Source organism: Callorhinus ursinus, unplaced genomic scaffold (assembly GCF_003265705.2).
Source record: "Callorhinus ursinus isolate GAN/ISIS: 27379988/994484 unplaced genomic scaffold, GSC_fseal_2.0 scaffold22, whole genome shotgun sequence".
NCBI lineage: Eukaryota > Metazoa > Chordata > Mammalia > Carnivora > Otariidae > Callorhinus > Callorhinus ursinus.
The window spans coordinates 6,741,129-6,768,130 of NW_027397084.1; the positions used below are offsets into that span (position 1 = coordinate 6,741,129).

The 27,002-nt window shown below is 35.6% G+C and overlaps 1 long non-coding RNA gene across 1 annotated transcript in view; it reads left to right on the top strand.

Annotated features, from left to right (window-relative positions):
• Positions 1–26,698, top strand: part of LOC141374831 (uncharacterized) — a 44,592-nt gene extending 17,894 nt beyond the window's left edge. The window contains exons 2-3 of the long non-coding RNA XR_012381971.1: positions 21,435–21,566; positions 26,472–26,698. This is a non-coding gene — a long non-coding RNA (uncharacterized lncRNA). The remainder of the gene's footprint in view (positions 1–21,434; positions 21,567–26,471) is intronic.
• The last annotated feature ends 304 nt before the right edge of the window (positions 26,699–27,002 follow it).

Genomic DNA, 27,002 nt, shown 5'->3' on the forward strand with positions numbered 1-27,002 from the left:
ACAAAAACAGCATATTGTCAAATGTGATCAGGCTAGTGCATAGATCAGGGCCACACACTAGATTTTGGACGTATTTTGGTCTGTTAGAGGAAAGTGCCTCCTAAAATTTTAAAGGAAGAAAGACTTATATATGTACAAAATAAGGGTTGATACAATGAAGGGATGGAAGACGACTTCCAGTAAGTGGTCGCTTTTCTGTTCAGAGAAAAAATAGTTGTTGCTATTTTTCTCTTTATCTCCGTTGAGTGCATAGGTGTTCAGAATGGTTTGATCCCTATTCAGCTGAATTCCTGAGACCAGACGAAATCCAGGTCTCCTACTCCTCTACCATCTTGCTCCACCCCCCTAAAACTGCTCTTAAAAAAAATATGGGGTCCAGTAGGATTTAGTCAGTTATTCATGCAGTACATTAAAAATGCATGCACTTCTGAGTACTCATACGTTCATTTTTATTGATGCCATTGGGCTTCAGTAGTGTCATTAATGGCTCAAATAATCCAAGACATTGCAGCTTTTACTTCTGACCTAAAGTGAAATGATGTCTTATAACCTTATACTTTTGAGGTCTAAAAAAGTGGGAAATGGAATTTCAATGGGGGGAAGAAAAAGGGGAAGAAGAATTTATTCAAATGGCAATGGTTTTATAGTTAAGATGAAATAAAGACATAAATTTTCTTGTTTCATTTTGATGAAAGGTTAACGATTCCTATTTGATGGAAGAAAATATTTGAAACAGTATGGGAGTCATGTTTGAAGTTATTTATTGAGGTCTTGTAGGACATCTTGCTAATGACAGTGTTAGCACCTCATTTCTTGAGCTCTTACTATGTGTCAGATGCTGCACTAAGTACTTGTAGGGTGGGCAGGTAAGGAAGACAAGGCCCAGCCTTCACCCTAGTGTAATCAACCTTAGGGTGATAAATTCTGGAGCATTGTCACTTCTATTCAGAGTAAATCAGCTGACAGCTTTTGGGCTGAAGGCAAGATCTGACCTGGCTAGTGATATCTCTCCTACAGCCTCCTGAGGACAGCTGCCCCAGGCCTGTGACCCACAGCAGTGCTCTGACTCCCCACCCACACCCCCGTTCCCCACCACCCCCCACGCTGGCTTGCCTGCTCTTAGGCTCTGGCTCACTTGGGCCTGGAGGATCTCTGCTTGTCAGGTAACTGTGTATCCCCTGCAGCCTGGACTAACCAGTGAAGTTATCTGCCATATGAAGGATGGTTATTATACCATCTTCAGTGATGTCTAAACTTTGTCTTGTTAAATAGGGACTATCGGGGCACCTGGGTGGCTCAGACGTTAAGTGTCTGCCTTCAGCTCAGGTCATGATCCCAGGGTCCTGGGATCGAGCCCCGCATCAGGCTCCCTGCTCTGCAGGAAGCCTGCTTCTCCCTCTCCCACTCTCCCTGCTTGTGTTCCCTCTCTCGCTGTATCTCTCTCTCTCAAATAAAAATCTTAAAAAAAAAAAAAAAAAGGGGGGGGGGACTATCATTCCAGTGTCCTCTTCCTTGGTTACTCTCTCTCAGCAGTAGAGTATTTGTTAGAGTTCTCTTTATATTTTATAGAGTGCTTTATTATTGTAACTTATTTTTTATATATTAAACACTTCCTGTTTATTCTTAGAGAGTATGCACGGGAGGGAGGGCAGCAGAGGGAGAGGGAGATGAGAATCTCAGACTTCCTGCTGAGCAGGGAACCCTATGTGGGGCTCAGTCCCACAACCCTGAGATCATGTCCTGAGTGGAAATCAATAGTTGGTTGCTTAACCCGCTGAGACACACAGGCAGCCCTAAAAATTTCCTGTTTAAATTGCCGTGTGGTTTTTGTCCATTGTATGTAGATTGATACAGATGGCCAACAGGAAGCAAATAACATGGGTTAAATTATAACAATTCCACAATTTCCCATATTTCTCATCTACTGCATGTTAATATAGAAATATGAATGCCCTTAAATTTGACTTTTCTTTAGAAAAGTTATGAGATTTCACTTCCTAAAATTTCAGTGGAATCAATTTCATATAAACTAAATTCTAATAGAGAATAAATGGATAAAAACTAGATTTCTTACATCTGTTTTTATCTTAGTTATTTTCATGAGTGGAGACTACTTTTATAGAATGAAAAAATCATAGTGGAGGTTCCTTTTAAATAGGTAGTATGAAAAGTTGATAGACAAGTTGGTGTATAGTATAGCTCAAATAGGAAATAATATAACAGCTATTTCCATTAAGTTAAAAGCTGGGTAATACCTGGTCTCAGAAGCCAAGAACTTACTTCAGTGTAGTAGGAGTGAAATCAGGATGACAGGATATGAAGTTAATTCAGGGGTTCTAGATAATGGGCTGGATTTTTTGTAGTTTGGGCAATGTTGATTTAGAGATGCTTAGTAGACCTATAAGGAGATTTATATAGGCAATAGATATCCAATAAAGGAATTCAACAGAAATGTCATGAATGAAGATTATAATTTGGGGTTCATTGTATACAGACAGTTTAAAGTCATGGAATTGATTGCTAAGTTACTTAGGGAGAGGGTCAAGGTATATAAAAAAAATAAAAATAGCAAGGAACAGAGCTGTGGGAAGCTCTGATTCTTAGACATCAAGCATAAGAGTTAGAACCAGCAAGGAAAAAAAGTGAAAGCATGGACACAAGAGGAGGAAATCAGGAGAGGAAACATCTTCACGAGAAGGAAAACTTAGAGAAGGAAGAAATCAACAATGCTTATGCTATCCAGAGAAAAATATCAGGTCAGAAATAGGAACATTTTTTTCGTTGACATTTTATCACAGAGATAAGATGGTTGCTAAAGAGGAAGGTAAAAGCAAAGGGAGTTTTAAATGGAAAATACTAGAATATTTGTGCAAAGTTGGGAATAATTCAGAAGAGTGGGAGAATGTTGTGACTCAGAAGAAAGAGGGCAGCGCACCTGGGTGGCTCAGTTGTTAAGCATCTGCCTTTGGCTCAGGTTGTGGTCCCCGGGTCCTGGGATGGAGCCCCACATTGGGCTCCCTGCTCAGTGGGAAGCCTGCTTCTCCCTCTCCCACTCCCCCTGCTTGTGTTCCCTCTCACTGTCTCTCTCTCTGAAATACATAAATAAAATCTTTAAAAAAGGCAGAATTGATGAAATTGCTGGAAAAAAATGAGAGGAAACCTGAGAAAAAGGGGAAAGCTGGCTGTTTGAGAAGATCAGGGACACTTTATTCTAACATAAGGGAAGGCAGATGTTAAAAGCATAAGAAGGTAAAAGGATATGAGACCTGCCATGTGATGCCTTCTATTATAGAAGGCAAGAGTTTTAGGGGAACATGCTAGAGGAGTTTTGTAGAGGAAAAAAAAAAAAACAACTTGGAAACTGGGAAGCAAAAGAAAGAAGCATGAGTAAGTTTGTGTTAAAATGTGTGCATATTTTAACAATTTTAATTGCCTGAGTGGCAGTGCAGAGTAGGTGATTAGTATGTTTAACCAGATTAGATTTTTTTCAGATGAGTAAAATGTAGAGAGAAGGGAACAATGAAATTAAAGCTATTTTGAAGGGAGGAGTATAATGGATCTAAACTTTGTAAGAGGGAGGGTGAGGACATGTAGAGGTAGGGTCAATAAATGCGCTATCCTTGAAGAACTCAAATAGGAGTGTTCCTTTTGAGTGTACTAAAAAGGATAGAAGTAGCTTTCCAGAAGCTAGATTCTTGAAATTAAAATGTCAGAAGTATGTTTGGTGTTAATAAGATATGGTAATAGTGTAGTACATGACTGAACTAAGATGAAAGAAAAGCCCTTAGAAGGTGAGGAGGTCAAGAACTCAAAGGCCAAGCTGTTGGATGTAGTGAAAATCCTAATAAGATACAGAAACAGTATGAATTTGTTCTATCGGGTGGGATTTTGTTTGCTTTTATGGGAAGAAGGTGGAGAATAAATAGGTTTTTCAGGTGAATCTAGAATAGGAAGACCTTCAAGTTCAGGCACTATGAAGTAGGGAAATGACAAGAGATGCACCTCTTACCACTCAATTTTTGTATTGAGACAGCATACCCAGAAGTCTGCTCTAACAGTGCTCTACCCACAGTGGGAACAAATATTGATAGCTTTTTCTTCCCCACTAACTATTTTCTACCAGAGTTTTTCTGGTAGATTAATAAGCGTGCACACACACACACACACACACACACACACACACACCATATAAATCTTTGAAGAGTCACTTTTATAGCTCCATATAATAGTGATTGCTGTTCTTTGTTGTTAAAGGAACTATGCGTGCAACCTAAAGTAGAATAATTGGGGAGGTTGGGACCTTATTTCTACAACTAGAGTCTTTGGCTAGTTTCCATATTAGAAGGAAATACATCAACTTCTGACTGAACATTTTCCTTAGAGATCAATAAAATAATCAGCAAACACATAGCCATTAAAAGATTGAATTTGCCATGAAAATATAGCATGTTGACAGGCTGGCCTTCAAGTCCCTTGGCTCCAGTCGGCATATCCAAGTCACTAGCACTGCAACTAATAATATGATAAGCTGGGTTAGAGGTGGTGGTGATGGTTGTTTTATCTCTTTCTCTCTGAGCTAAGGGCTGTCCTGGATGGTCTTATTTGTATTGTTTCAAGCTTCTTTCTATATTGCTTGCAGAAACCTTTGTGAAGGGGTGGATAACAGTTAGAAGAAAAATTAGTCATCTGTCAGAGTCACTGCTCTTAAATATAATCTTAAATATAAATCTTAAATATAAATATAAATGTAATATAACTACAATATAATCTCTACTGCTAATTTCAGTCTAGCTTTTAGTGATTCCAGAAATTTAGTCTCACTCAGCAACTTTCAACATTTGGTATGATTATAGGAGAACTGGGTGTTGTACGTAAGCAATGAATCCTGGAACACTACATCAAAAACTAATGATGTAATGTATGGTGATTAACATAACATAAAAAAATAAAGATGCTTTTGCAAATACAGTAAATTCTAAAATTCTAAATTCTAAAACTGCAGGTCTATAAAATACCTGAGTGAGAGAATCTTAATTTTCATCATCTTATAGATGTCCTCTATTCTTCCTGGAGTCACCTCACATATTTTAACCATTCTGTATTGCCCTGTATCAAATGTAACTAATGTAAAAAGCTCCAAATTAGGTCCATTTGACAGAAGAACCAAGAAGGTGGAGGGAATATGAAACTGCGCTCTATCCAGATGGCTGCATCCATGCCTACTGCACCATTTAGCTCAATCTCTTCCAAATTCCATCTCCTCTCATTGCTACAGGGCTACTTACCTAGTTGTCCATTCAAAATCTGTTCTTGGCTGTCTCAAAGCCTCTTTGACACAATCTCTGAAACAAATGACTTCAACTTTTCTCATACTAAAATGAAAGAAAACAAAACCAAAACTTTCTATTTCGGTATTCTTTCTCAGTGATTACCATCACTTTTAATTATGCTGAAAGGCAAGAACTCTGTTATTTTTAACATCACCTCTGCCTTCTTATATCTAGTCTATCACCAAGTCCCATTAACTGTTACCTCTAGATCTTCTTCATATCTTCCACTCCTCAGTAACTTCATCACAACTCCTATAATTCAAGTTGTCATTTTTGACCTGAAAACTGCAATATCCTCCTAGGATGCCAGAGAACTCACTATCTTGGCTGTTCTAGTTCATTCCCTATAAGGTATCTAATCATTTAAAAAGTAGATCTTATTTTGTCATGCCCTTGACTATAACCCTTCAATTGTTTCCCACAGCTCCTTGGATAAGAATGAATTTCTTCAACATGTCATGCCGAAGTGGCCTCATATAAATGGTCTCTGTCACTTGAACAGCATCTTCCATTAATGCCCCCCTGCCCAATTTCTATGGAGTCAGCTTAGGTTTATTAAATTCCTACAGCATCTTGCTTATTCCTGTCTTGGGGCTTTTGCTCAGACCATTCTGTCTGCCTGATTCCCTCATTTGTTTTACCTAATTTTTCTCCTCTTCATATATCATCTCTGATGTCTCTCTTCCAGGGAAGCTTTCCCCATGACCAACAGAAACATACACATGTAAAGGCTGAATAAAACTCTACTCTCCTGTTTACTGTATAGAAAGGCATGCAGTGAGTTAGTTTAAAATAATCTTATGTGCTTATCTGTTAGAATCTAAGGTTGAAAAGTAATATTTATGTTTCTGAGGATATGAACATGCTTCTTTCACTTTTTTTTCTCACCCGAAGCCCACCAGGGTGACATTTAGAACTCAGTGAAAAATTGGACTATATTATCTGCCACATTCTTATTTGCCTTATCTTTAATTCTTAGATTACTCCAACCCGCACTAATTGGCAATTATTTACTCTCATAGATACAATTCTTATTACAATTAATGACCAGTTACTGAATTCTAGTCAAATGATTAATAGCTGAGAGTATCTGAATGCTACCTGGTTTCCATAAGTAGTATTTTGATCAATAATAAAAATCAGAGACTGGAAGAAGGGAGAGAATAGTTTGAGGTGAGACCCAAAAGCAAAAATGAGCAACTATGTGCAGGGGTGGTACCTAAGCCATTCTATTCAGGGCAGAAATTTTGGATAGGTAAGTATAAAGATATAACTTTGGCAGGGGATAGTTGAGCCAATCTAGGTAAAATATTTCTTGAAAGTCCATCAGTTCTGAATCCATTTTTCCCTAATATTTTGAACATCTTTCTAGACAATTATAATTTGTCTATAGCAAAAGTCTCATATTTGTATTTATCTAAAGGAACAATATCTACAGAGGTCAATATATGCTGCTAAGGTCAGTCTCTGCATAAGGACCGAGTGGGTAACTAGGTAGTGGTATGGTATCCTCTCAGGCAATGAACAGAAATCATGGATGTTGGTACCAAAGATGTTAGAAAAAAGATAACAGGGGAAAGTATGAATTTCTCTGGATCCTTCTTGCAGAAGGAAGGGATTTTTGCTCTAAAAATTCTGTGATGGGAACTAAAAACCTGGGGTCTTTAAAGGATTATGTGATATATAATCTGGCACTGAAGCTTGAGTTACAAGTTAATTAAGCATGGCTTTGATGCTGGGCTTATGTTCATGAAATCTCATGTAAAGTCATTAGTACAATGAAAAACCAAGAATAGCTTATTAAATGTTTCATGTGTTAGCAAACATAATATTATAAGCTGGAAACTTTACATTCTGAAACCAGTGGACTATGAATAAATTGTGAATCAAGAGTATACACCTAGGATGCTTAAGAGGGAAATGTGACTCCATTGTTGGCAAAAATTCAGAGGAAACTATTTAACTTAAATACAGACTTGTTTTAAAAATAACATTCCTCTACTGGAGTGGGGGGAGGTGGGAGGGATGGGGTGGCTGGTGATAGACATTGGGGATGGTATGTGCTATGGTGAGCGCTGCAAATTGTGTAAGACTGTTGAATCACAGACCTATACTTCTGAAACAAATAATACATTATATGTTAAAGAAAAAAAGTAGGAAGGGAAAAATGAAGGGGGGGAAATCGGAGGGGGAGATGAACCATGAAAGAGTATGGACTCTGAGAAACAAACTGAGGGTTCTAGAGGGGAGGGGGGTGGGGGGATGCATTAGCCTGGTAATGGGTATTAAAGAGGGCATGTACTGAATGGAGCACTGGGTGTTATATGCAAACAATGAATCATGGAACACTACATCAAATACTAATGATGTAATGTATGGTGATTAACATAACATAATAAAATTTAAAACTAAAAAAATAACATTCCTCTAGATTTAAAAATCTTGTTGGAATTTTGATATTTTAAAAGAACACCTCCACTTTCAGTATTTGACTGTTTTTTTTTCCTTCCTGAGAAGAAAAATATCTGTATTAAAAGTAAGAAATGAAGCATGTGATTGATGTCTGGATTATCTTATTTTGGGAACTATGCTGATACTGTAAATCTATTTTTGATATTGCTTCTAAGGGTGATTTTCTTCAAGTGTAAATGTTTATTGGCCATTGTATATGGTATATGCCAAGCACCTAGCATGCAGAGTCCAGCAGGTCTAGATGCAAAATGTAACTTTTCTATTAAACCATGAAATACTGGACCTGTCTCTAGGGTCTCTGAATCTTTGTCTCATCATAGAGTATTTCTACCTTCTATGTATGAGATTGAATAAGTATAATGCAGAAGACTTAGGGTATCAACTGGTAAATAGTAGTTGCTTGATAAGTAACTTATTTGTGATTTTGCCACAGTAGTAATATTTATATTTAGAGAACCAGATTGTTATATATGAATCCAATATGTCCCTTTGAGGAAGTAGTTGAGGGGCTGTTTAAAAGGGACAGAAGTATGTGTGCTACTCCAGAGAACATATAGAAGACATTGATTGGTTTTTGGCTGACCAAGATCCACGCGCTCAACTTTCAATGATTTGGCAATACACCCTTCTCTCTCCCTATGTTCAATCCATGACGTTTGAATACATTTCTTACTGCTATTCCTGGGATATGGATGAAATGAACCACACTTAGCCCTCTTAATATATTGCATCTTCTTTAGCTACAGTGATGGACTTAGGCTGGGCATTTAGCCCAACCTGAGCCATTGAGATGAAATTAAGCTTTTGTTCATGGAGGAAAAACTCTTGCTCTTTCCCACAGAATTTGAAAGTAGAAAGACGGGGTTAGGAGGTATTGTAGTTATCTTGTATCTACCAGAGGTTTTCTGTCTGAGATAAAGTCAGCATGGAGAAGAGTAGAGACTGGAATTAAAGACACTGGGTCCTCATGATCATTATTTGAACCACTGATCAAATCATGTGTTAGTGTTGTCTAGATCATAAGGAATAGATAAAGGAACCAAGGGACAGAACCGAGTTCCTGAGGTCAGAGCATAAGCAAGAATAACATGTTACCCCTCTGCAAGTGGTGCCTTAAGAATTATACCTTGGAGGATTCTCCTGGTGGTGAGCCTAGCTTCTCTTCAATGAGATTATTTTATTTTTTGATGAAAAAAACATATCTCTTGACTAATAACCAGAAATTTATATCTTTTGACTCCCTTTACCCCTTTTTCCTACCCTTTAACCTCTGCCTCTGGCAATCAGCAGTCTGCTCTATAATTATGAACTTTTAAGATTTCACAGATAACAGATCGTATATTTGTCCAATGATTTTAAAATGAGAGAATGTACTTATTTTTTTAAGTCAGTATTTAGCACACAATATTAGTTTCAAGGATATGAGCTAGTGACTGGACAAACTTATGTTGTGCTAATGCTCACTACAAGTGTCGTTACTTGTCAGCTATCACCGTACAATACCATCGAATATATTCCCTATGTTGTACCTTTTATTACCATAACTTATTCAATAATAGGAAGCCTGTGATTCACACTCCCTTTCACTCATTTTGCCATCCCCTTATTCTCCCCTCTGGCAACCATCTCTATTTATGGGTCTATTTCTACTTTTGGTCTGTTTGGTTTGTTTTACTTTTAATAAGTAATTAAAAGAGTCGATTAGGAAATAGAATGTTTATGTAGATTTTTCACTCATAAAAGGTTTTGCTTATGAATTTTCAAATTATGAATCTCAGATACAAAAAAAGCTTACAGAGCAAAATCATTATCATCTAGCATCTATAGATGGTTTTAGCAGATACTTGTACATAGTGTCACCTTGAATAGTGGACCTAGATGTGGCCTGCAGAACCTCAACTATTCATAAGTAGATACACTTCTCTAATAAGGTATTAACATCCAACGTAAGAATAGGCTTTAAAAATGCTTTATTATTTTTTTTTTAAGGGGAAGGGGTCAAAACCATGGCTGAAAAAGGTGTCAATTCAAAATCATGGGAATAAGAAACAAGACCATACCCTAAGATAAAATAAGATGATTTTTTAAAAACTGATCAATTTTTGCTAGCTATTTTCCTTAACCACTTCATTATGATTTTTTTGAGTAGGGAAAGAATTTGGTGATAGAGTAATTTGATTCAAAACTCAATCTCTTCACTAACTTTTAAAAAGTTTAACACAATTTTCAAAGAAACAATTATTGAATAGCTATGTTAACAAATTTTAAAATTTTGCGTTTGAAGCATAATACACAAAGAAAAATATACTAAATGTATTGCTGAATATTTACAACTGAATACATTCCTGCAGTTAACTCTCTTATGGAGTTTTGGCCATAATCTCTTTCTTAATCTCTCCTTATTCTCCATTCCACTCTCTTTGACTTCTAAAATGCAGATTAGTTTAGACTATTTCTATATTTTATCTAAGTAGAGTCCTATCATACATACTCTTTGTCTGGCTTTTGCTCAACATTGTGACATTCATCCATAATGTTGGACCTTCGACTAACACCATTAAAACCATTAGAAATAGTTTCACTATGAACATCACAGTATGTCTTTTGGTGAACATACATATGAATTTTTGTTATTGCCTAGGAGAGAAATTTTTGGGTCACAGTGAGTTGCTTGAGTCAGTATTTCAAGGCAGTTGTACCAGGAGTGCATGAGCACTCTAGTTGTTCCAGAATCTCACCAACACTTGGTATTTTCCATGGTTTAAATTTTGGCCATTTTGATGGGCATGTGCTGTACCTTAAGGTTTAATTTGCCTTTTCTTGATGAGTACATCTTTGTTTATTGGTTCTTGGTCATCTTTTGTGAAGTGTAAGTTCAAAGTCTTCTGTAGAGTGACAATATTTTTTGTAATGCTTAATCTGGGAGAGGCTATAATGTTTGAAATCAGTTTTCATTTTCAAATGGAAGCTCAAAGGTCCTTCAAGTTCACACATGCCTCTCTATTTACCTCAAAGGGTATAATGTCGGACAAAGAAATTGATTTTTTATTTTTTTCTTCTTGGTACTGAGAGAAGGAATTTGTGTGTTCTGAGGGAAAGATTCTGATTTGAAAATTCGGATTCAAGGAAAAGTTATTCTTTTGAAATTTCTCTTAATGTTGATTTAAATATTAAGTCCTCTGAAGTTTTCTAATTTACCTGAGAATTCTAAAACTACATTACTTTTTCTTTTCCATCCATATAATAATGTGAAGTTCCTCTATTTAAAGTAGCTATCCTGTTAGAGCCAAAGTTGCCAAATGAATCATTTCAACAATTTTTAACTTCATTTGCCATTATTTGTTTGTAGTTAATATATTTCGCTGCTCCTATTGATTTTTTTTTGTTGCTATGTTTAATCTATTACATTTATTCTCCAACTTAATATTAACAATAAATGTTGCTGACAAGACTTGGATTATCATTCCAGAGATAAGAAAATGGAGGCTTAGAGAAACTACAAATTTACCCCAAATCACAGACCTGACAAGAGGTAGAGACAGAATTCAAAGATAGCTTTAAGGTACCAAAATCAACGCTTTGAAACTAACCCTTGTTATCCTGTATGACTTACATAGTTTATAGCTTCTCAGATCCTATCAAACCATAAAAACACATAAGCTTTATTTGGGTCTCACTAATTCAACTTTGATCTCTAGTTTGCTAGATCTAATAGACATTGTTTTGCTCTCATCTTTTACATCCTAGCAACACTCAGGATTATTGACCATTTTATTTCCTTGAAACACTACCATCCTTTGGTTTTCATGAAACAGCACTCTCTACCTATTGCTCTTTTTCTAGTGACTACTTACCCTCCCTCTATAGGATTTCTTTTCAGACATTCATAGCCCAGATTCCCTTATTATAAGCTTCCCTATCAACAAGGACTTCTAATTTGGATGTTTGTATCTATCTGGTTGAAAGAATTATAGCCTCACCCTACTCTTAATAATTTCTTTATCCTATTAACATATCTGTGTTAAATTTTCCTAATAGAACTGCCCTTGGCTGCCCTTCCTTATCTTTCTGAGGTTCTTATCCAATTTGGGTTACCTTATTCCTTGCTAGGGTCCCAAGCCCTCATTTTTTAAGTGACACATCCTAGGTGTTGGCAAGCACTAGTGGTTCTGGCATCTTAGATTTGACCCCAGAAATTACTACAGTTCAGCTAAAGTATGACTTTTTTCCACAATTGATTTGATTTATGATGAGCATTTGTTTCACTTTTGTCAAATGAGAACTCCTTTATATAAAATAAAATGTGTGCCAGAAGGCAAAAGGTACTCTTGGCAAATGGAAATTTCCCTCTGTGAGCTTGCATCAGCACAAAATATCTTATATTCTGTGAATATTTTTAAAATGGGCTCTTATTTAACTTCTGCAATAAACAAAGAGGTAGAAAAATGGATCAACATGAGCTAGAATAGACTTGGATTATTATAAAGTGAATAAACAAATATCAAATTAGAAATGGTTTTATATACTGAACTGCTTTTTGAGATGCTAGTCATGACATCTATGTTTTTTGTTAGAGACCTTGTTAATGGTTAAATTGTTTATCCTCTTAGCACAAAGAGTAGGAGTACCTGAAAATAGTCTGACTCATTGAAAGTAGTCTCTATTAGAAAGTGAGAACTAGAGGGTCATCTGAATCTACTGTAGCTATATTTAGAAGTAAATAGTGAGGAGAACTCTAGGAAAAGTGGATAATATTAGAATGTTTTGTAATTTGAGGATGTTGGAAGTGCTTCCTAACCCCTAAAGTACTCCCAGGGGAATAAGAAGGAAGATGGTGGTTTCTTTCATGAGGGTAAGTATCTGAAGCAAATCTGAAAGGACATCCTGGAACTAATGCATAATCCCTAGAGGTGAATCTGCGTACAAATTAAGAATGGTTGGATAAGTATATATTCCCTGTAAATACGGACACCTTCACCTGCACTGGTGCCTGCTATAGACTAAATATTTGTACCCCCTCCCCCCCCACACTGAGACTGATATGTTGACATTTAATCCCCAATGTAATGGTATTGAAGTATTTGGGAGGTGATTAGGTCATGAGGGTGGAGCCCTCAAGAATGGAATTAGTTCATGAAAATGACCCCAGCAAGCTCCCTCATCCCTTTCTGCCATGTGAGGATGTAGTGAGAAGACAGCCATCTATGAACCAGGAAGCAGACCCTCACCAAACCCAGAATCTGCTAGCACATTGATCTTGAACTCCGCCAGCCTCCAGGTTTGTGAGAAAGGACATTCTGTCTACAGAATTAATAGCAGCCTGAATGGACTAAAGTAGAACCTCTCCCCATGTGCTTCTCCATGTGCCCTAAATCCTTTGCTTAATATGTAGGGCAAATTCTAACTTCTATATACTGGGCAGGAATCAGCCAGACCAGCCTCTACTTCATGCCAGTATTCTTCCTCAGGTTATCACTGGGGTGACTATGTTTTCCTTGGCCAGTCATGGTTTATGCTGGAGCTCCTCTATGCCCTGCCCAATTTAGCAATTGCCCTACATTTATTTTCGCTTTAAAAAAAATTGAGATATATTTGAAATAACATAGTTTTAGGTGTACAACAAAATATTTGTATACATTGTGAAATGATCACAATAAATCTAGTTACCATCCATCCCCACAAGTAAAAATTTTTCTTTTGAGGTCTTTTAAGAGTCACTATTTGCAACTTACAAATATACAGTATCAACTATAGTCACCATGCTATATATTACATCCCCATGACTTACTTTATAACTGGAAATTTGTACCTTGGGTTCCAACCCTTTACCCATTTTATCAACCCCAAACCTCTTCCCCTCTGGCAACTGCCAATATGTTCTCTAAATCCAAGAGCTTGGTTTCGTTTTTTATTTTTTAGATTTCATATATAAGTGAGGTCATGAAGTATTTATCTTTCTGACTTATTCATCTTCATTTTAGAGTACTACTCATTAAAATGCATTGGGGTGGGTTTTATAGGCTTCTACTTTAATCTGTTATTTTTGCCATGGTCTCAGCTAGTAATACAGGCAGCAAAGTTAGTGGTTTGACACCTGGTTAAATCTGAAAATAGCAGTATCCCATTTTTCTTACTGATTCTTCACAGACCACTCAACACTTTTTTTAAGGGTAGCGTTCAAAGTGTCTGCTGATAAAGGTAAGTGCTTTTTGGATATTAGCAACTGAAGACTACTAGTTCTTCCTGCTCTTAGGTTGTATTAGCCAAGTATTTAAACTGCTATCCTTTGCTGTTCACTGGGTATTCCAGCCAGTTATGTCATTGCCCTTGCTACTGAAAGATAGAAAGCCACTAGAAGCCAGTTGGTGGGGGTGAGTGAAAATTACATGTGTACGTGTATACACATGTATGAGCAGGAAATAGCTGAGTAGTTCAATCATCAGTGTGTGTTATATAGCCCAAACTTTCTTTTTAAAATGGTATTACCATTTTGGGTATAGTACAAATCTAATTGGTTGTTTGATAACACTAGTTTGTTTTGCAGTTAATAACTGACAGCAATGACTTAATAGGAGTAAATATATAATGAAGTCAAATACTGAATGTTTTCAAGAAAATAGATATGCTTACCTTGCACAAAAGGTAGTCAACATTCACTATCTTCTATGAGTACCATAACATTTCTTATCTTATGAAAACACAAAGACACTAATCTGATGATAAAGAATCAGAATCTACCTCAAAACTTAGGAGTTATTTTAAGGACATTGTGTTCAAAGACAACAATATTACATGTACAGCAGCAAAACATGCTTTTTTTATACCACTTTTGAAACATTTTTCACTTAATCAAATGAATGATTTAAACTAATTTTTCTGAGTTTTAATATAAATTTGCTTTGTAGAAAAAATAAAACAATAGCCATCAATATATTACTCAGCTGAAAAATAACTTCACAAATAGGGAAATGTTGTCAGTTCTAAATCAGTCATCAGATGCTCTATCAGTTAATTCCAAAAAGGTAGCTATTTAACTTTAGATATTCCAATTAGCAATTACAGAGACCTCATCATAAATGCCATCATAAATAAGTAGTTCAAAATTGGTAGGGTTTTTTAAACAATATGAATACAAATTTTGTTTTGGCATAATTCTGTGGTCAAAATTGTTTTCTAACTAAAACCCAGGGAACAGAGAGATACTTCATTTATGTTCATATACAATTCATAACTTAAAAACTGTAATATCCTACCAATAGAAATTAAAATAATTCTCAAGATTAAAAATATTAGATACAAACATAATAACTAAACTACAAAGCATTTTTGTGAAGGTTAATGTTGAAAACAATTTGCCTAAGGATTCTGCTCCCCCATCAAATGGGTTTTAGAAATGCATGGGCCTTTGTACTGTTACTTTCAAGATCAACCTAGGTGTACAGCAAAGATTTTAAATTTGAGTCCACTATTTTATTGTATTTTCAAAATCAATTTTTATAAAATTCTAATCAAAATATTAATAGGGCCAGAAAAAATAATCCTATGAGGCTTATAGCTAATTGATTAAAAACAATGCTTGCAAGCAGCAAGGCATACAACTTTAATCCAGAAAAGCAGGTTAAATTGAACAAACTAAACAGTGAAAGTTCAAATAATACACTAGAATTAATTTTGGTAATGTATTTTGAAACATCTTGAATTGTAGAATTATTTAGGATTACTATTTTTAATTGGATACATTCATATTACCCTAATAGAACACAATTGAGAACATCTAAATATCACATCTGTGTGTGTGTGTGTGCGCGCACACACATAAAATACGACTCAGCCATAAAAAATCTTGCCTTTGTGACAACATGGATGGAACTTCAGTATTGTGCTAAGTTGGAGAAAGACATATGTACAGCATTATTTCACTTATATGTGGAATCTAAAAAGTAACAAGAGAATCTAAACTCACAGAACAGATTAGTGGTTGCTAGAGGGGAGTAGAGTTTGGAGGTAAACTGGATGAACAGGATTAAGTACAAACTTCCAATTATAAAACAAGGCATGGGGATCTAATATACAGCATGGGGAATATTAATAATTTTGTAAGGTGACAAATAGCAACTAGTCTTATTGTGGTGACCATTTGGCAATATATACAAATGTCAATTTGTTATGTTATACACATGAGACTAATGTGTCAGTTATACCTCAAATAAAACAACCTACAACCTATTTGACTTTTTCCTTTGAAATGAAACAGGAATGGATGATACATATTTTTGTGTCTCTAAACCTATACGTGACTGAGAAGAAGTGCTTAGACTTTCTGCTCTTATAAATGGGTAGATACTGGGTAGGGTTGGAAAAGACTTTAGTATTAATATTTTGATGACAACATGGGGCACACTTTTTAAACTATCTGCATCCCTTTTACAGATTCTTCCCATATAATTTGACATGTAAAAATTGTTTCATTTTAGTAGCAGAGTATCAACACACACTCACACACCCACACACCCACACACCCACACACCGACCCCTAGAAGGGAATTTAGAGTTGACAGTAAGTGTCAGAAATGGAAAAACAATGGTATCTAATTTCAGTTAAGTCTATTTAATTGCCATATGCCACACAGGTTAGACCCTATAAGTAAACACAGTGGTCATATGATTTGAGAAACACTAAGATTTTTTTAATAACCTGATCACACATGTCTTTATTCTCTCCAAACCTAATATCACCAAATTAATCTTATAAGGGATTAAAATTTTTACTATAATGTGATCTCCTATAAGTCCCTTTACAGAAAGACACTAACACACAACATGGTTGGTAGGGATTCTGGGAAATATTTCCCAGGCCCCCAAGCAGTTGTGAAAAGGCGAGAGCATAGATGGTTGAAAATATGAGTTGCCCATAGATAATTGCTACAGAAACTTTCATATTTTTTTAAAAAAATCACATCGAATACTGTGTTATTCACAGATGCACACACTCATTTTTAGGAAAACTCATCATGAAATGGAAAACACAATTTCAAGAGAATAGTTATCCATGAGGAGGGAGGGAGGCTTTGACTTCATATTTCTCTAGAAATCCTAAGCTGTGAAGCAAATGTGTGAAAATGTTAACATTTGTATAATTCAGATGGTAGCTGAAAGTTTCTTTCAAAACTTTTCTCAGTCCTAAAGATGCTTGTTGTTGGCGGGGGGGGGGGTGTTTCTCAAACCACACATGATTGTTACAGTGATATAGTCTTGGCAGTCTACACTACAGAAACCTTCACAACACAGGAATGGATCATATTCTTATTTTAGATCCTTGTGGCAAATACCTTCACTAAATGTCTTTGGAAAATGTTTATGGCAGTAGTTGTACACCATAGTTGATCTTATCTTAATACTTAAAGGATAAATGGTTTTATGAATTTTTATGTCCATTATGATACCTGGTCCTAACAACACTGTAAGGTAAAAAGGGAGTCATTATTATCTCTTGTTAAAGACTAGCAACCAAGTTTCCTCCTCCCTGGTCACCCTATGTGCACATTATCACACAGCTAGTATATAGTAGAACAAGTGTTAACATTCAGGTTTTCTAACTTCCAGTGATTTAACACATTTTTAGAACATTTTGCACCCCCCCCTCATTGGATGTCTTCCAATGTTGTAACTCTTATCAAACTACCATTTTTTTTATTTTTTAGTAAGAGTATACTCCTATAGTAAAGAGTTTAGTTATGTTAACATTATAATGAGATTCCTATATTAGAAGGGCTTCCAGATGAAGAGGAAGAATCTCAAGTAGACTCATGCTGAGTGAGGAGCTCAATGCAGGGTTTCATCTCATGACCCTGAGATCATGACCTGAAGGAAATCAAGAGTTGTATGCTCAATGGACTGAGCCACCCGTGTGCCCTCCTTGACTTTTTCTTTTATAGCATAGAGAAAGCCAATCTTATATTTCTCTTAAATTTACCTTCTATGTTATTTTTTTAACGTGTATATATTTAAGGTATACAACTCGACTTGATATACACACAGTAAAATAACTACAGGCAAGCTAATTAATATACCAATCATATAAATACCATTTTTGTGTATGTCTGTGATGAGAGCACCTGAAGTCTACTCTTACCAAATTTCCAGTGTTTAATACAGTATTTCTAACTTTAGTCATCAAGCTGTACATTAGGTCTTTAGACTTATTCTATATAACTGTCACTTTGAACATTTGACCAACATATCTTCATTCCTCTACCTCCCCACCCCTGGTACTCATTGTTCTGTTTCTACGTATTTGACTCTTTCAGATCCCACCTATAAATGTTATTATGCAGTTATTCCTTTCTGTGTCTGATTTATTTCACTTAGCATAATGCTCTCCAGGTTCATCCATGTTGTTGCAAATTTGTCCATCTGCAGTAGATATGTGAAGATGTCAAAATTTTCAGTTTTGTTGTTTATGGTCTACTTTGCCCCAAGTTGCCTACATATATTTCTCCATCTCTTTCAAAATGTCTAACTTCCTTTAGTTTTTGTTGTTATTGATGTGTCATTAATATATCTCCTGGTTCTTATGCCAAGAGATAGGTCATGGGGAAATCTTCCATGAGAGAAAAAAAAGAGACTGAAACAAGGCTAACTTTCTTATGCTAACTGGCTCTAAAAGAGTAAAAGGAGGACTGACTTATGGACTGTGGCTATATTAGCTAGAGGAAAAGCATTTAAAGACCACGAATAACACTGATAATATAGGAAGAAATGCAAAATCAATGCATTTGTTTTGTTAGTGGTCTCTATTACTACTTATTCTTGCAGCAAACATAACTAGAACTTGCTTTCAACTAGGCAGTTTCCTTAGTTACATAATCCATAGAAACAATGCTTGATTTGTCTAGCAAACAAAAATTATTTCTAATAAACTTAAGACCACAAATGCTGTTTCTAACCTTAATGTACTAGGCCTCTCTTCTAGTGAAAAATCAGTCAACTCTTTGTCAAGTAATTCCTACTTAATTATACAAAAAGCTATACTTTCCAAAAAAACAGAACAAAACTAGCTTCTATTCCTGACCTTTTTTACCTCATTCTCTGACCCACCTAGGTAACCATCATATTAGTTTGTTTTTTATCTTCTAAGTTTTCTTTATTACATACATGACACCCAAGAAACTTATAGAAACATCAATGATTTATTTTTTTGAAGACTTCAAAGACTTCATATAATTTTTCATTAATATATTTTCACATAGCTCATATAGGTATATGTATACTTTTCATAAATATTTTTAGAGTTGGTATACCTTATCAAGGAATTTGGCCTTCATAAATCAAAGTCTTCCAAAGGATAAAAATCATAATTAGATACTAGAAAAAACTATTTTTTTCTATGTCTAATGTAGAGCTTGACTTTAAAGAATATAAGTTGTAGGGTAGGAACTTTGATACCCTTTTTGTGATGATATTTTAAAGGATCTAAAAATATAGTAGGAACTAAAAAAATGTTTCCTTGATATGTCTGTGTTCTTTGGTGATCCTCTTCTCCCTGCTTGAGACTATGCTTTTATTGGTGGGGAAGGAGAGCTTCTGTCTTAATCTTGGCATCTCTCCCTTACTATGCCCTGAGAATTTTTTTTAAATTTTTAATTAGTGATTTAAATGAAGCCAGATGGGGCACTTTTGACGCTTACATTCTATTATATAGTGATGATCTCAGAGGTGGCATTTGGAATTAAGATTGACAGGTAGATGATCAATGGTCAGAATGACAACCATATCTACGAAGAAACAGGGAAGGAGGCCTGTACATAGGGGAGGGGAAGGAGCTGACACTGCAGAGAAGAATAAAGATGAAAGAGACCATGTGGCCCTATCCATCCAGCAGAACCTACTTTACCTTGGTGTTATACTAGCTGCTTGGGAAACAATAAACCTAACAGTTATGACTTATGTCTTCTGAGAGCTTAAGTTCACAGTGAGATGGGCACAATAGGTACATAATGAATATGTATACTCATATAGTAAATACGTAATAGAAATTCTGAGAAGCCAAGAAAGCAAAAACACTTGAAGTGTAACAAGGGGAAATATTTCAGATGGGAGGAAGTTGGGAAGGACAGAACTCTTCTGAAAAAGTGCCCTTTAAAGCTAATAGAAGGGCTTAGAGAAGAACATGAACTCTGACTGCCACAGATCTCCTGAGGGCTGTCCAGGCTCTGGTTCAGCTCCTTCACAGGGTCCAGGTGCATTCCCTGCCATTGTGTTTTGGGAGTTGCTTCTGTTACTTGAGACCAAAGAACTTTAACTAATACAAATTTGAAAGTTGAGTTGCTGTGGAGATGAGTCTTTATGTGATAATAAGCATAAGATGTTCATCATCAACAGATGAATGGTTAAAGAAGATGTGGTGTATATATATATATATATATACAATGGAATATTATGCAGCCATCAAAAAAAATGAGATCTTGCCATTTGTGATGACATGGATGGAACTGGAGGATATTGTGCTAAGCAAAATAAGTCAGAGAAAGACATGTATCATTTGATCTCACTGATATGAGGAATTCTTAATCCCAGGAAACAAACTGAGGGTTGCTGGAGTGGTGGGAGGTGGGAGGGTTGGGGTGGCTGGGTGATGGACACTGAGGAGGGTATGTGCTAAGGGGAGCACTGTGAATTGTGTAAGACTGTTGAATCACAGACCTATACCTCTGAAACAAATAACACAGTATATGTTTAAAAAAAAAAAAAAGTAGGAAGGGAAAAATGAAGGGGGGAAATCAGAGGGGGAGAAGAACCATGAGAAACTATGGACGCTAAGAAACTGAGGGTTCTGGAGGGGGTTGGGGGAGAGGTTAGCCTGGTGATGGGTATTAAAGAGGGCACGTATTGAATGGAGCATTGGGTGTTATATGCAAATAATGAATCATGGAACACTACATCAAAAACTAATGATGTAATGTATGGTGATTAATATAACAACATAATAAAATAAAATTTAAAAGATGCATTGTTTTGGTCTTTGATCTTGAAATTGACAGTTATGTCAATAAATTTAAACAAAAAACTGAATATGCTTATATTTTAATAGCCTTATTTCCTTAAAAATAATCTGAAATGTTGATTTTTGCAGTCAGTTATAAACTTGTAGAATTTCTGGAAGCAGAAAAACCTTAGGGAGGTTGTCTCAATTTAAAGATATAAAAGCAGAAAAAGATCCAGGCATGAGGTCAGACTGTAGAACTAATGTACAGCATAAGCAGGATTAAGCATAGAAGTCTGACTGCCATTTTAAAGCTTTCTTCAAAAGTACTGGTCAAGTCACTTTCTAGAAACATAGATGTGCCTAAAATACTAATGACTCCTTGATCATATTCTAGCTTTTGACAGAAGAACAAAAGATCGGCAAATGAACATCTACTACAACAAAAAATGGTGGGGGGATCTGTTGGCAGATTGATGGAATCTAATTTTGATTTCAATTTTTCTCTATTAGTACTACTATTTAGAGTCAGTTCATGCAGGACTGGGAATGCCAGCAATCATTATCTAGACCAATTTTAAATGTGTGTACCTAGCAGCAGTGTACTTATGACACCACAATGCACTAAAATACATCATGGATTCCCCCAGGGCCAGCTGATGGTAAAAACTGATTACATCATTCTTTGGCAGTAAAAGCTGAAGGACCTTGATCACTGCAGCAATGCCCAGTGCCAAGACATGGACCAACAACTCACTGGCCTCTTTCAATCTCTTCTAAAGGTATAACACAAGAAAACTGCAAGTCCAGTTAAAATGGTTAAACACTGTGTTTCTAGAGAATATAATATTCATCATTATTGGGGGAAAAACCCTCAATATGCCAATTAGCAAATACTTAGAATTAACTAAAAGATTTAAGCAAATATTGTTTAAAAAACACATTCAAACAGGAAAACCTGTTTTGAATATTAGTGTTTATGATAGGTGAAGATTTCTCATTTTTTTTTTTCTCCTAAGTTTCTAAATCTGGAAGCTTTTCAACCAGCTGACTATCAATTTACTACTGACTTGACTAGTAGTAGGGATCAGTAGGATCCTTAGACACCTAAATCAGAGCAAGTTGAGGCCAGAAGTTAGTAAGAAGTAAACACAGGACTCGTTTTCTCTGGGCATAAAACTACTTCTCAGCTCCATATGTATCAAAACACTCATTTTAGTAATATTTAGACTTGTGACCCCAGATTAGTGCTCTCTAATTTGAGGTGTTCAACTCCTAATCCTAGGGCTGCACGGCAGATAAAATTGAGTAGAACTTTCCTGTTGTGACTTGGTCTTGTCTCTGTCAAACTTAATAACCTGTTTCTTTCAAGTTGCGAAATAATATACATAACCACAGAGACCTCAGGTAGAACAAAGTCTAACATCCTTTTATAGTCTGTGCTGTCTCTTTATGCAGAATGTGTATGAATTTTTATACATCTGCAAAATGGTCTTTCAAGCTTCTCATTTCCACATAAAGCAGAATACTAGAAGATTAAAATAATTATTCTTTTAAAATATATGTGGTTCAAGGGTCTTGGAAGCATCCATCACTTGCCTGACAATGTCAAAATACTTTGTTTCTTGTTAGCTGTCCTAAGAATACTGAATCACAGGAGTGAAGACCAGCAATCTGTGTTCATCTTCTAATTGAATTTTAAGAGCTCTTTATATATTTTGGATAACAATCCTCAATCAGATGTCTCTTAGTAATATTTTCTCCCAGTTTGTGGCTTGTATTCCTATTTTTATATTGTCTTTCACCTAAAAGTTCTTAATTTTAATGGTCTAGTTTATCAATTATTTTATAGATCATATCTTTGATACTATGTCTGTAAAGGAATCACCATACCCAAGATCATCTAGTTTTCACCTATGTTTTTTTCTAGTTTACTAGTTTCTGTATCCTCTGTAATTAGGGATGAGCCACAGTTTCTACAAACAAGCTATTCCAATATGACAAATGGACTCTAACTAGTTCTTCCACTATCAGTTTGTAGTTACTACCTGGATTGCTCTGTTGACATAGCTTCTGAAGCCAAGACTGGTGCTGGTGATACGGAGATGGAAGTAGAAAGTGGTGGTAGTGTGCTTTGCTTGCACTTGCTGTTCCTATGTTAGATATGACTTTTTCATTGGCTTGGAGTAGACTATTAGAGCAGCTGGTGATTTCTGCCTTGATAGATTCTAGCCTTTTCCATTTCTGCTGTTCAGGCAATGGGTGTACTTTAATTGCATCCATCAACACAGTTGAGACAGTAGCAGTTCCTGGTAAAATGTAAGAAAATACTTAGGATTAGATGGTGGAAAGATTTGAAATGTCATTCGAGAGAGATTGTATGCTCCATGTATTAGACTTTCATGGGGTCTCTGTAAGAGTAGTTTTGAGTTCTTCATGAGTGTCCAAAACATCCTTTATAAATTTTGTCTAGAAGTAATAGCTACTGAGTGAGACTACCCTAAAAGATATCTGGGTATGGGCTGAAGATCAGTCACATGAGAAGAAAGATAAATGGAAGAAAGCTTTTGATAGGTCTGTTAAACACAGAGTAAAATACTAGCCTGTTAATTTTGGGATTGGTGGTTTTTAATGTACTTGTAAGAGAAGGATTTGTAAGTATTTTGCTTTTTGGTATCTGAAATGTCCAATAAACAGACAAAAATGGTTTATTTATAGATCTTTATTATAAAGGAAAACAAATGATTCAGAGAACTGATATAAAAAAATTCTGAAATAAGAGTGATGTGAATCAAGAGAGGAAGACGAGATAATCACCAGAGGTTGTGATATTCAAATACTAACCCTCCCTTCATATACACATTTTGAGTTTCCTAAGAAACTTGTCCAAACCTGTCCAAACATAACTCTCCCAAAGCCACATATAAAATGACAGAAAGTCATTTCTTGTTTCTATTATTGATCTGTTCTGCACAGTCATTTGGACAGAACACTGTACCTTCTTTGCTGATGCCACATCCAGGCTTCTACACTTTCACATCATGCCATCCTTCTTGGGATCCAGAGTTATAGCTCTCTTGGTTTCTAATAGAGTCACTTCCTAGAGGCAAATCATTTCCAGAAACCTGGCTCTACTTCATTTCCCATCTTTCCTACTTTCTAGCACTCCTTCCTTCTCAGTGGAAGATGCAGGGTATTTGTTTTAGGAAAGAGACACAATTTTGCCTTACATCTTTTTCCTGAGAATCAAGGCATCCTCTTCAAACCTACCTTTCCAAGGGAGACGACGTTTATGTTTCCAAAGTACATTTATATCCCTGCCTATGCTGTGATAGATCTGGCCCTTTAATTGATAAGAAAATGTTGCCCATGGAAGGAATACACCAAAAACAGTTAATATTTCATATCATTTTCTATCTCAAGTTATAAAGTGTTTTAAAAGTCCCTTAAATATATCACTTTAACAAGGAAAACTTAGCAATTATGTAAATGCTGTTGGGAAATATGGGAACAACTTTCTGTCCTTGATACTAGTACTGAGAATTAAAATATTATCAGAATACATTCTTAGAAAATGAAGATTCTACATTTAAAAAAAACTTCATAATCATCTAATACTTTGGAATCTATCATTCTAGAAGCATTGCATAATTTCAAAAGCAATTACCTGAGGCAAAATTTGTAGGTAATGAGAATTTGATCTTTATGATCATTGCTCACCCTCTTTCCTTCAGAGAGGCCTCTTCGTCTTCATTCCTAAGTCACACTATCCTGTGTCTCTGAGGGCTTACCCTGTGTTTTATACTCCACTTATATTGTGTCTGTGGTCTCACCTAAGTGTTCTAATGAAGTTTTCAAATGCTACCACTCTCAGGTATTAACACCTTTATGAGGTGTTTGACAAAATTTTGAGATTCAATGAAATCACCATAAAATAGAGGACAGATGTGAGATATCTTTAGACTGCATGAAATAGCTTAGCATGAATTTCTGTGATGGGGAATAGTTGAACTCTTAAAACAAGAAGAGCTCTGATTCTAAAACTTATAATACTATGTAGGTAAGGATGACAATTGTTAACTCCTTCTCCTGAATGATTAAAAAAATTCAGTTTCAAATACAGCTATTTGTGATGAAAATGATAACACATGTTATCAGTTTATTAGCATTCACATGACAGTGAAAATGGATTTTGGCCAGAAGTTAATCTAAGTGAAGAACCTCAAATTTTAAACCTACTTGGATGTTAATATAGACTTAAATCCACAAAGTTATAACCATTTATACAGTTGGAACTAAACACATTAACTGGCAGTTCTCACTATTAACTAATATTTAGTGGCCTAAAAGTAGTAACTGTTACCTTCACATAATATAGATCTTTAGATAGTTTTTCACTGCTACGTGTAATAAGAAAGATAGCAATTGTAGCTTTTTTATTTTTTGGAAAAAGTAGCTTTTAAATTACCTTTGTTTTATGGTGAAATATCTTTTCATTAAACTTGTAAATCACCATTTCACGATATTAAAATTAATGAAATTGAATTCCATAAGACTTATTTATCTCAAATTCTTACCTTGAGAAATCAGTTGCATTATATAGCTTCATTGTCTGTTTATCAAGAATTACCATAATGGGATTTCTTTGGAGAGCATGAATAAACCAAATACCAACTATAAATTATAACACTATATACACATTTCATGGCCTTCTTGTTTTGATATGGAAGGCACCTTGCATTAGGTTGGCAGATATCTTTTGAATAGATCCTAAAACTGCACCCCAAAATTCACGAAACTGCAATAAAAAAAATCACCCAAAACCTTGACCTTAATTAATAAATTCCCTCAGGAAGAAATATTTTAAACTTTGAAAGTCACTAAATATGTACTACCATTTCAATCTCATTTTCATTTTTGATTAGGAAGAAACCCATAGAATTCCCTAAACCTAGACATTTGTTCAAAAAACATATATATTGAAACATAATTGTTAAATGAATTGTTAAATTTAATATTTAAAGGGGGAGTTAGTAAATTTAAGCAGAACCTAAAGAACACTCTGCCTACTCCTGTTACTTTAACCTCAGTCCCTCTCTTGCTATAACCTCCTACTTAGAAGGGTGTTCTATGAAAACATGAGTCCTTTTAAACTACATAAATTAAGGAAGTTTCAAGGATGGAAGTCTGATGTCTGGTTACTAAGTGAGCACTGTCAACACAGATCTGTACTTCTGAAACAAATAACGCAACATATTTTAAGAAAAAAAAAAGATAACAGGAGAGGAAGAAAAGGGGAGTATGTCAGAGGGGGAGACGAACCATGAGAGATGATGGACTCTGAAAAACAAACTGAGGGTTCTAGAGGGGAGGGGGGTAGGGGGATGGGTTAGCCTGGTGATGGGTATTGAGGAGGGCACGTTCTGCATGGAGCACTGGGTGTTATGAACAAACAATGAATCATGGAACACTGCATCAAAAACTAATGATGTAATATATGGTGATTAACATAACAATAAAAAATTTAAAAAGTAACAGAAAAAAAAACTTTATACACAAGAATGGGCATATACTAGTTATGCTGTAAAATATAGAGGTAGCCAAGGAACTAGGTGACTAACATTATTTAAAACAACAAAACAAAAAACGCTTAGGGCCTATTAAACCTTGAGACTGCTCTCCTTCAGAAGCCAGCCTAAGCTCCAACCACACCGCCATCATCTTCAAACTTCAGAGTGCCCAGAGAATAGAACCAGCAACCAGGAGTTGGCATAGACTGAAGACCCAGTTGGGATGGGAGTGGCACTGGAGATTGTGCCCTGTGTAAGAGCTGCAGGATCCTAAGTGTCCGAGACTGAACTTCCAACCATCTCAGAGGGCTGAGGCCTTAGAAACAGATGGAGTTTGATGTAATAAAAACTAAAATATAATACTTTCTGCACATGTGAGCACTTTGAATATTCAAATCCTTATTTAAATATCTAAGTTGATTCAGATATAGAAATAGACAAGATAGGGATGGTAGATATCTGTCAATTTGGGTATAAATTAGATCTAGATATATTCGCTAATCTCCTATGCCTAAGTGTCTTTAAAGGTCAGTCTTTAAAATGAAAGGAATGGCATATATGCCATATAAGTCTTTTTTTTTTTAAGATTTTATTTATTTATTTGACAGAGAGTGAGAGCAGGAACACAGCAGGGGGAGTGGGAGAGGG